Source organism: Mercenaria mercenaria, unplaced genomic scaffold (genome assembly GCF_021730395.1).
Source record: "Mercenaria mercenaria strain notata unplaced genomic scaffold, MADL_Memer_1 contig_4584, whole genome shotgun sequence".
Lineage (NCBI taxonomy): Eukaryota > Metazoa > Mollusca > Bivalvia > Venerida > Veneridae > Mercenaria > Mercenaria mercenaria.
The window spans coordinates 55,560-65,371 of record NW_026462825.1 but is presented as its reverse complement, the minus strand read 5'-3'; the positions used below and the strand labels follow the sequence as shown (position 1 = coordinate 65,371).

Here is a 9,812-nt window from a genome sequence, read left to right as displayed (position 1 = left end):
ATTCATATGTTTTTCGTCCGATATTTCGGTGGACCTAAGATAGTTCTTGAAAAAGGTGTGATTAGATTTACATGTTTTGATATATGGAAGGCCGTACACGCCATAATGTTATAATGACAGTCTATGGGAAAACAGTGTTCTTTTACCTGTAGTTAGTCTTGTTAGGTCACTGCATAATTGCATGACTCCTATAAATCGCCGGTTCATAGTTAGTGCTATATGACCGGTCTAAATACAACAATAAATTTTGTTTGGTTAGGGCCAGAATTTGAAGAAAAAAATATAAAAAAGAATTTCTTAGTCACTCCCCACTGTTATGATTGAAACAGGAAGATAAATAATGTTCAAGATGATCAGCGTAACTGTCAGTTTTCTTTAAATTGTACAGAAGTTGTAAAACATGTCTTGCTATATTTTCTTACATTTCAGACAGTGAGAAATGAATTATTCAAAAAATGTTGTTCTCTTTGTGTTGGCCTTTTAATACAAAATGATATCCAGAAAATTATTATCTCCGTTCTCCCTAAAAGCAAAGATTAGCTGTACTGCCAAAGCCTGCAATATCATCTGGAAGCTTTGTACCCATAAATTGAGATAATGGTTGTTAATTTAAATTTGTTTATTACTTTTAATAACTGTTAGAACCAAATCATATTCAATCCATCCAGACTTGATAGGTAGTAATAACTATTTGTTCCTGTTCATGTTAGTGTTTATACGGGTATGCCTAATAACACATAATAGTAAACTATCTTTAAACTTACCAGATCATATATAGACAGTGAGTTGTTACTGTTTCTCGTCATTCGGAATGGTGGATTCCATCCAGTGAAACTGTATGATATAGATGTAAAGCGCAATTCGTCGGCTTTTATTATAATTTTGATGCGTTCGAAAATATCATCCAACCCATGGGCGGAACCAGCCGGGGGTGTGGGTGGGGGGTAAGGAGGGTCCGGACTCCCCCTCCTCCCTAGAATTTTCAAAGTTATTGGTGAAAACACCTTTAAAGCAGCACTCTCACTTTTGAACAAACAGTACAGAAATCATATGTGACGTCGTCTTTGAAAACCGGTCCAGATGCGGCATGACGTAATATCGAGAAACGACGTTTAAAGTTGCGCCAAGTTTACGCGCGCAGCTTTCTTACACATGTTTTAATTAGCAAAAGTTTGACCGTTAAAGTACGACTGCTTGTTACATGATTCATAACAGCCTACTAGAGAAAGAATATTTAGACATCAGACCTGTTAAAAAATAGTGGTATTACGCCTGAGGCAAAATATTTCGTTCAAAATAGTTGTTTCCCCTTCAATATGTTTCCGGTTTCGGATTTTATCAGGGAAGCGTGTGAAGTTTACTTTTGTTTATCTACCTTTTGTTCAACGATGACGGGATCTGAGACTTGTAATACTGTTTAGTGATTTGGTAAGTACCGTTTATAAACAGATGTCAATGTAGATTCTCTAATATATTTGAAACATTCACTGAAATAAGTCTGTCTTTTACCCGGAAATGAATCCAAAACATAAAGAGGGAAATTTATGAAATTTATCTTGTGGCCACTAAACACAGATGATTTCACTATGCCTGTGTATTTAATATAAAATGGCCAGTTGGGTTATCACAAAAATTATTGAAGGCAGGCAGCTTCTTTCTCAAGGTGACCAGGATTCATCAAATTATTTCATTATCCATAGACTAGTAAGCATTATTTATGGAAAAAAACAATAATAAAAAGTCAATATACATGTAGCTATGATAATTAATAAGTTTGATGCAGACTTATAGATGCCTGCCTATGTCACATGATTTCTCGAAAAGTCCCCTCTCACAGTAGTATATAGCCAAGGTATTTTAAAAGGAAATATGTAGATGTCCGGTAACCAGAGCCTACCCTGCATTCTAGCTGTCCGGCAACAAGACGACTAGCCTCGCCGCTAATGTTTTTCTAGCTGTTCGGCGATCTTTTTACATATGAATACTGTACTGAATAAATTTATTGTATCATATTTTTTTTGCATAAGTTTGAATATTCACCTGTAAGGCTTAACCCCTAACACAATATTTTGAAATTGATAATTACCGGACGCCTAGAAAACCCCTATAGGATAGGATAGGCTAGGATAGGCGTCCTGTTACCGGTCGGCTAGAACACTTGCTAGGTTTCTGGTTACCGGATGTCTAGACACTTCCGTTTATAAAATGGTAACTGTTTTTGCTGTGGGTCTCATAAGTCATGTTATTTCTATCTGGTGACTAAGTACTCTCTTTCCATTATTGTTGATTCAGAATGTTTTGTAACAGGATGATTGTATATGGATAGTGGGAATTTATGCCATATAATGAAAATCTTTTTATTTTTGAAATTTTTGAGCCTTGCTGTGTGTAAAACAATTTATGATCCTTTAAAAATAGATTCATAGTATAATAACTTTTAAAGTATTTTGTGGTAAGTTAATGAAACCTTTCAAAATCACATTATTAATTTAGTAGTCAGTTTTTTATTTTTAGTGATGTTTACGGTACATGTAATGTATCTTCTTTCAGATAATATTCCTTGTTCCTTTGATGGTTCATTCCACTACAGCTGGTTCATATACCCTACAACAGCCAGGGAATTGGTCTGCTTACTTTAAGATCTCAAGAAAATGTAACATATTTTGGATGTGCTTTGAGGAATCAGGTAAGTAACATGCAGCTAAAGGCTCTTATTATAATTTTAATGCAATATATTATTTATTTATACCTCTGTCTAGGTTTTGTTGGAGCCAATACAAAATAAGTCTACTTCTACACTAATGATTTGTACAATGTATGTACATGTACTATGACTATTGAATGGCTTAAACTGACAAAACTGGCATTATTGAAATTTAATTTCAACAATCTGGTTTTGAGGAGGATCAGCTGGTGTAAAGTCTTCATTACATTGGCTATTAGCCTGGGAAAAGTTTGTGACACTCAATAAGTACATGGATAATTTGAATGCTTAACACTACATGTACATGTGTATAAGTTGATATCTCATTAAGTTGTAGAATAGTTCTAAATAATAGGAATTTTAATTAATTATTTGAAGTAAATCAATTAATTAATTGTAATTTAGTTTAATTGTAATATGATTATTTTCAGATTTAATTAACCCATTCTTGACATAGACATTGTTATGTGATTGAATTTTTTTACCAGTTTTATTGCACCAAGAATATGGATTAGAATGAAGACTGTATAGGTTCCTGGGATACATGAAGATAACAGATACTTTTACCAAAGACTTTTAAATCTTTTTTCAGGAAGGCAAGTGTTTCCTCTTGTTTATGAAAGCAACTCATTTGGTTAAGGGGAAGACAACTTGTGAGCATGGTACATCACTACCTGTATTGGTATTCCATTTTTACAATGCTGCTAGCTAGAATAGAAATAACATCTTGCTGTGGTATGGTCTGTGGAGAGTTTTACTAGGTAACAGCCATTTTTGATAGCTGTTAAAACAGTGTATACTTTTAACCCTTAGGCTGCATGAGGCAGCTATGTCTGCTTTTGCAACCAGTGCAGATCAAGATCAACCTGCACATCTGTGCAGTCTGATTATGATCTGCAGTGTTTAATACTTAGTCAGCAAATTTTCTATTAGAACCCCCTATAAGCTATAAATGGTACTGTCTCTATTTAAAGATGGAGTAGTCCATTTTACAAATTTAGCAGGTTAAGGGTTAACACAAAAAAATGTGTTTTAGAACATCCTATTTGCAGTAACCAAAATCTACAAACAAAGTACATTTTATATACTGACAGCATGCTGTTTTCAGTCTGTTTGTCAATATTTTAGAGCATTGGTTGTAAGAATCATCTATTATCAAATAGTAATAACCCTGCTTTTATTAAATAAAGCGACTCCCAGGTTAATTATTTAAAATAAAATGTTTTACTTATTTGTTACAGGATATCACAGATCGATTGAATATTCAACAATGATCACAGATCATGCAAAGTTTGAATCTGACTTGCACTTTTGAATTTAGAAGAATCTGTGGAGGAGGGTGAATGCTGAGACCTTTAATAATACATGATATTGCTGACACAGTGTGTCAGTCATCAAAGAAATGTCATAACAACACAGTTGGTCAACGGTGATTTAAATCCTGTCACTTTCTACCAGTGGAGAAATATCTTATCACAATATTTGTAACTTTTGAAGAAGATAACCAAGTATTACCACTTTATCATGTCTGCAGAAACACCTGGATTGTTAGTCTTAAAAGTGACAGTCCAGTTAACTTACTAAAATCTGCTCCCCCTTGCCAAACGAATATTATTGACATGGAATGACACAAGCCTGACAATGGTACCTGTATGAACTCATAAGAGAATAGTATTTGTCTGAAAAGTCAAAGGATTCTGTTTGTCCCAAACCACTTGAACTGAAATTGGATTGTCGAGATTTTCTGAGAACTGAAAAAAGGAAGTGAATATAAAAGATAGAAATTGTTGTTGAATTCAAACGTTTTAATATACAACACTTTAGCCTGTTTTGCTGTTCATATAGATGTGTTTAGCTGTTAAGGTTAAACATCAAGTAAAGGTTGTAGTTTCAGTTACCTACATTAAAGTATTGGCTGGAAATAAATATTTACTTTTCACTAGAGCTTGTAGCAGTGTAACCTTCATCTAAAGTTAAGCTGTTGTGTTAATTATTAAAGTATTTTTAGAAAAAGGAATTTAGTATGTATGTTGCCATGGTAACATAATTCAGATTATATTTCATTGAATTTATGGATTTGTATTTCAATAAGGGATCTACAGTATATAATGTAATGGTAAAAGAATGCTCACTTTCTTCAGTATTGTCAGTTATAACTAGCCAGTGAAAAAAAAAACAGATTATGAGGAAAGGGATGACTGAAATGTTTATTCTTACGATAACTACTTTTGTTACAGAACATGACTGTTTTAAAGTTTTTATGTGAAATTTTCAGATTTCTTTCCTGAATACTTGTACTTTCAAATATTTAACTTATTAGAAATACTTTTTAAAATAAGCTCTTGTTTTTAAGTATTATTGTAGGAAAAGGGAATTTAAAACATATGTCGCCATGGTAACACAATTTTCTTAGAAAATGTGGAAATTTTTTAGTTAGCTGTACTTTCTAGTATTCCAGATAAGCATAAACAATAAAAAATCAATAGTAATATATGTTTCATTTATTTCAAAATAGTAATTTATTACCAGCAGGTAAAAGGCAAGTTATGAAGAAACAATGACAGAAATGTCTTATTCTTATAGTTATTACTCATGTTACAAACACTGTCATAAAACAAAACATTTTAATTTTTTTAACATGGAATTTTGAGATAATATTTTTGAATACATACCACTTTATAATATTCAAGTAATCTGAAACACTTTTCCAAATTTAGCTCGTTTTTAAAGTATTATTGTAGAAAACAGAATCAAATGCATATGTTGCCATGGTAACATAATTTAATAATGTTTTTATAGAAAATGTGAAGGACTTTAGCCAGCTAGATGTTTGCACTTTAAGTGAATATCTAAATATTCTTTGTAAAAGAAGATTCATTTATTTAAAAATAGCCAGTGATTACCAATAAGTGAAAACACAAACTGAAGAAACAAACTGAAATAGTTTATTCTTGTGGTTATTTCCCGTGTTACGAAATCTGTCATAAAACCAAACATTTTATATCTTTTCACATAAAATTTTCAAATTTTACTTTTGAATACATAAACCTCTAAATATTCAACTTATAAGAAACATTATTTTAAATTAAGCTTTTATTTTTAAGTACTATGGTAGAAAAAGCAATTTATTGCATATGTTGCCATGGTAACGCAATCTGAATAATGTTTTCATAGAAAATATGAAAGATTTAAATTAGCTGTATTTTTCTGTTTTAAGTAAGCATCACAAAAATAAAATTTCATAGTAATAGAAGGTTCTTTTTTCCAAGGTAGTCATTTATTACAAGCATGTAAAAGACAAGTTATGAAGAAACAATGACAAATCTATCTTATTCTTGTGGTTATTACCCATGTTACAAAAACTGTCATAAAACCAAACATTCTAAATATTTTCATGGGAAATTTTCAGTTTATTTTTGTAAATACATATACCTTAAAATATTTTGCTTTTTAAAATCCTTATTTCAAGCGAACATGTTTTTTTTTAAAGTTTTATCATAGAAAAGGGATTTTAAAATATTTGTTGCCATGGTAACACAATTTTAGAAATATTTTTATAGAAATTGTTGTAGATTTTAATTGATTATCATTTTGTGTATTAAGAAGGGATCTTACTTATATCATGCAATTGTAACAAAAGATATATTTATTTCAGAATTGTTAGCCATTACCAGTATGTGAGAAATAAACTAGAAAGAAAGGATAACTGAAATGTACTGTTTTCATTTTTAATATCTATGTTACAAAATCTGTCATAAAATTGACAATTTCGAAGATTTTCATCTGAAATTTTCAGGATTTATTTCTGAATGAATATACTTTCTAAATATGCAAAAACCTGAAAATGTCAAAATTCCTCATCTGGACCCATTTTCTCAGTCATGGTCACATATTATAACGTACTGTGTACATCAGGAAACATTCATTACAAGACCATTTACAACATACAGGAAGGCCCTTGGAAAAGATTCCTACCTTTTGAAACACGAACTTTATGAGATCAAACGGCAAAAATCCACATCGATAATGGCAATACATGATTTATATTATATTTTAATAACCCTTTAGAAGTCGGTGAGTCTGGCAGGGGGCTTAAACCTAGTCAAGGCCAATAATGATTTTTTCATCCTCGTTCATCCGTACTCCCACTATTCCTGTTTCATATCATGGGAAAATTTGTAAAATAATATTGTATTTCTAATATTCGAAGTGATGATAAAATTTTTGATGGGATTCAGATTCTTGTTTTTCTTATTGTAAAACGCTCGAAACTCTCTCTCCGTTGACCCCGCGAAACAAAGATTTTAAGGGGAAGGCCCCCGTACCCCCACAAGCAGGAGGGGATACCCCTCAAGCACCTACCCCGTCTGGACCTCTCCTGAAAAATATCCTGGATCTGCCCCTGCAACCGATTGGTGTAATATAACCAATAAATATTTTCATACCATATCAGTTAAAGAGTAAGTTCTGAGTAAGCTACAGACATTTTAGTTTGTTGTACTTCTATGTTTGTTTCAACACTAATCCTATTATGTAATAATTAACAGACTAAATTGAAAATTAACCGAAGCTCACATTTAACATCTTACTTCATGTACGTGTATCTTACAGTTGTGCAATGGGGAGCCATTTAAAATGCCTGTCATTTTTCGATGCATACAGCAGCCACGCTACAAGCTAAACAAACCACGGCCACGTTAGACAACTAAATTAGTTGAAAGTTGTTTTATCCCACATTATATTCCCTTGCTTGTATATATCGCTCATCAGAGATATAAGCATTTGACACAGATTCAGAACGTTTATAAATGTGTACATTTTAGTTTATTTAAACTATGATACCAGTGACATATCGATATTGACATGCACAATGAAACATCAACGCATGCGTAAAGGAAGTTATACACCCCATTTTCCGAGTGTAAACATGGCTGAAATGAGCCCTGGAATAAGAAAATAAGACAACATATTTAGGTAAGTACTAATTAACTTTTACTATTCATGATACACATGTTCCTGTGATATAAATGACTATACAAATAACTAACAGAGATTTTGAGATAAACATACTAAATTCTGATTTTGATATCTTCTGTAATCGAAACTAGAACGTTTAGTCTTCCGTTTCACTATCTCTTAGCTGCATTTACTTTAATAAGAGATAACTAATGCAATTGACTTTAAGTTATGAAAACTGATATAGAGTGATTTTATTGAAATTGGCAGTCTCGTGTAAAATGTCTTATTTAAGATTTTTGTCAAATTTGCTAGTTATTGAGCTGCTTTTGCTGTACGTTAAGTTAGCGAATGACATTTTAACGTGAAAATCTTCTCTGTATTGGAGTTTTTCATTATTTATCTCATTTGATTACAATGACCACTAGCTGCCTATTGGTGTCCATTTACTTGGGGGAGTCACGCATATTTTACATACAGTCCAATAAGTTACCACCTGCAGTCTGTTTATTTTTACCGAACTTAATATCAACAATAGACAATTTGAATCAACATGAATTACATTAGTTTAGGCTGAAAGTTAAACATTTTTACTATTGAAAATCATGATTTTTTTGCTTGTGAAAATTCAGTAAGAATCAGATTATGAAAATTGCAGTTTCGGTACAAGAAAATATTTTGAGGGGACTGGGGAAGGGGTACATTTATTTAAATAAAAGATACAACTGTACATATCAGAATGACTATATAAAACAAAGAAGCATGTAGGTAAGTCAGTTAAATTTCTCGCTATGCTCGCTCGGTTCACATTTTCCTTACAGGTCTATAAACACAATGCAGACCTATTCCTCGAACAATAACTATTACTTAAAGGATCATGACTAGTTGAAATTAATTCAGTCAAATGGGCATTCGGAATTTTTGCTAACACCTGTGTTTTTAGTAAGTTTATTAAATTCCTCATATCTTTATAAAGCTGGCTTTGTAAATGTATTGCTTACTTTTAGGCTTGTAAATTGAACAAAAATTACAAGTACTACTATTATTACTACTACTACTGATGATTATAAAAGTATTTGGTGCAGACATTGTGTAAACATTAAGAGCTTTTCAGTATCAAACAGCTCATCAAACTGACACAGTCATTTAAGTAAAGAACATAAAACATTAACCTTTTTAAATTTTATGTTTACTTTTAGACAGAGTGTGCGCGATGACAAACCCGCTTCATTTAGAGAAGACAAAATACAGACAATGGGTGAAGGCCGGACTTGGATTGACGTATCTCAGAGAAGGACTGGTGTCTTTTTGTGAAGACATCACAAAACAACAACACAATGATATCTTAGATAACATTAAGCAAGACAAGAATCTATCAAAGTAGCATGTGGTCAATGCAGTTGGACGACACTTAGACCTGATCACGCAAAAGGAGGAAACAGATCATGCAAGTTAGGCCAAAGAAATTGCAACTGCTGCAATCCAACTGGTAAAATTACTTGCCCAAACAAAGTTTGTGGCGCCATCTATGATGCAATTGTATCCAGTCATGGATTTACACCACCAGCGCCTTCTTGGAAAAACACCGAGACACGACATTGGTGCACAGACCCGTGGTCTATCGCTCAATGCTACATCAACGCTCCCGGATATGACAGGAAAACATCAGCAGCTGACATCGACTGTATCGGAGTTCTACACCAGATAAGGAACAACCAATATTTTCACGACCATATACAATGCACAATTGTACAAATCGACGTCTTCTCAAAGGTACGTTACAGCTGATGTAATACATCAGTGCGACTACTAGTATAGTCAAACCAACTTTGCTTTTTACATGTTTAGGCATTGATTAAAACTCCCTTTTTTAACTATAACGGGGAAAAAGTTCATTTCCATGCGAACATTTTCAAACAAAGCCGTTAAAAGGCTGTTTGCATGAAATGAGTAAACTTCGAATAAAACCTTTGATTATATAAGTTTTATTTCACACATAGACACCAGTTTTGATATTTTCACTTACGGGTACGATGCTTGTTTGCTTTTTCACTCGCCAAAAGATAGCTTCATCTTTAATTGAAAAAGTGCGTGAAGTTTGACATTCGACATTGGATATGTCAAATGAAGGACAACATTTGATATCGTTCTG

At 32.5% G+C, this 9,812-nt stretch overlaps 1 long non-coding RNA gene across 1 annotated transcript; it reads left to right on the top strand.

Moving 5' to 3' along the window:
• Positions 1–1,309: 1,309 nt before the first annotated feature.
• LOC128553987 (uncharacterized) lies at positions 1,310–6,410 on the top strand. The gene is made up of 4 exons (XR_008369496.1): positions 1,310–1,428; positions 2,551–2,686; positions 3,297–3,465; positions 3,946–6,410. It is a non-coding gene; the product is annotated as an uncharacterized LOC128553987 (long non-coding RNA).
• The last annotated feature ends 3,402 nt before the right edge of the window (positions 6,411–9,812 follow it).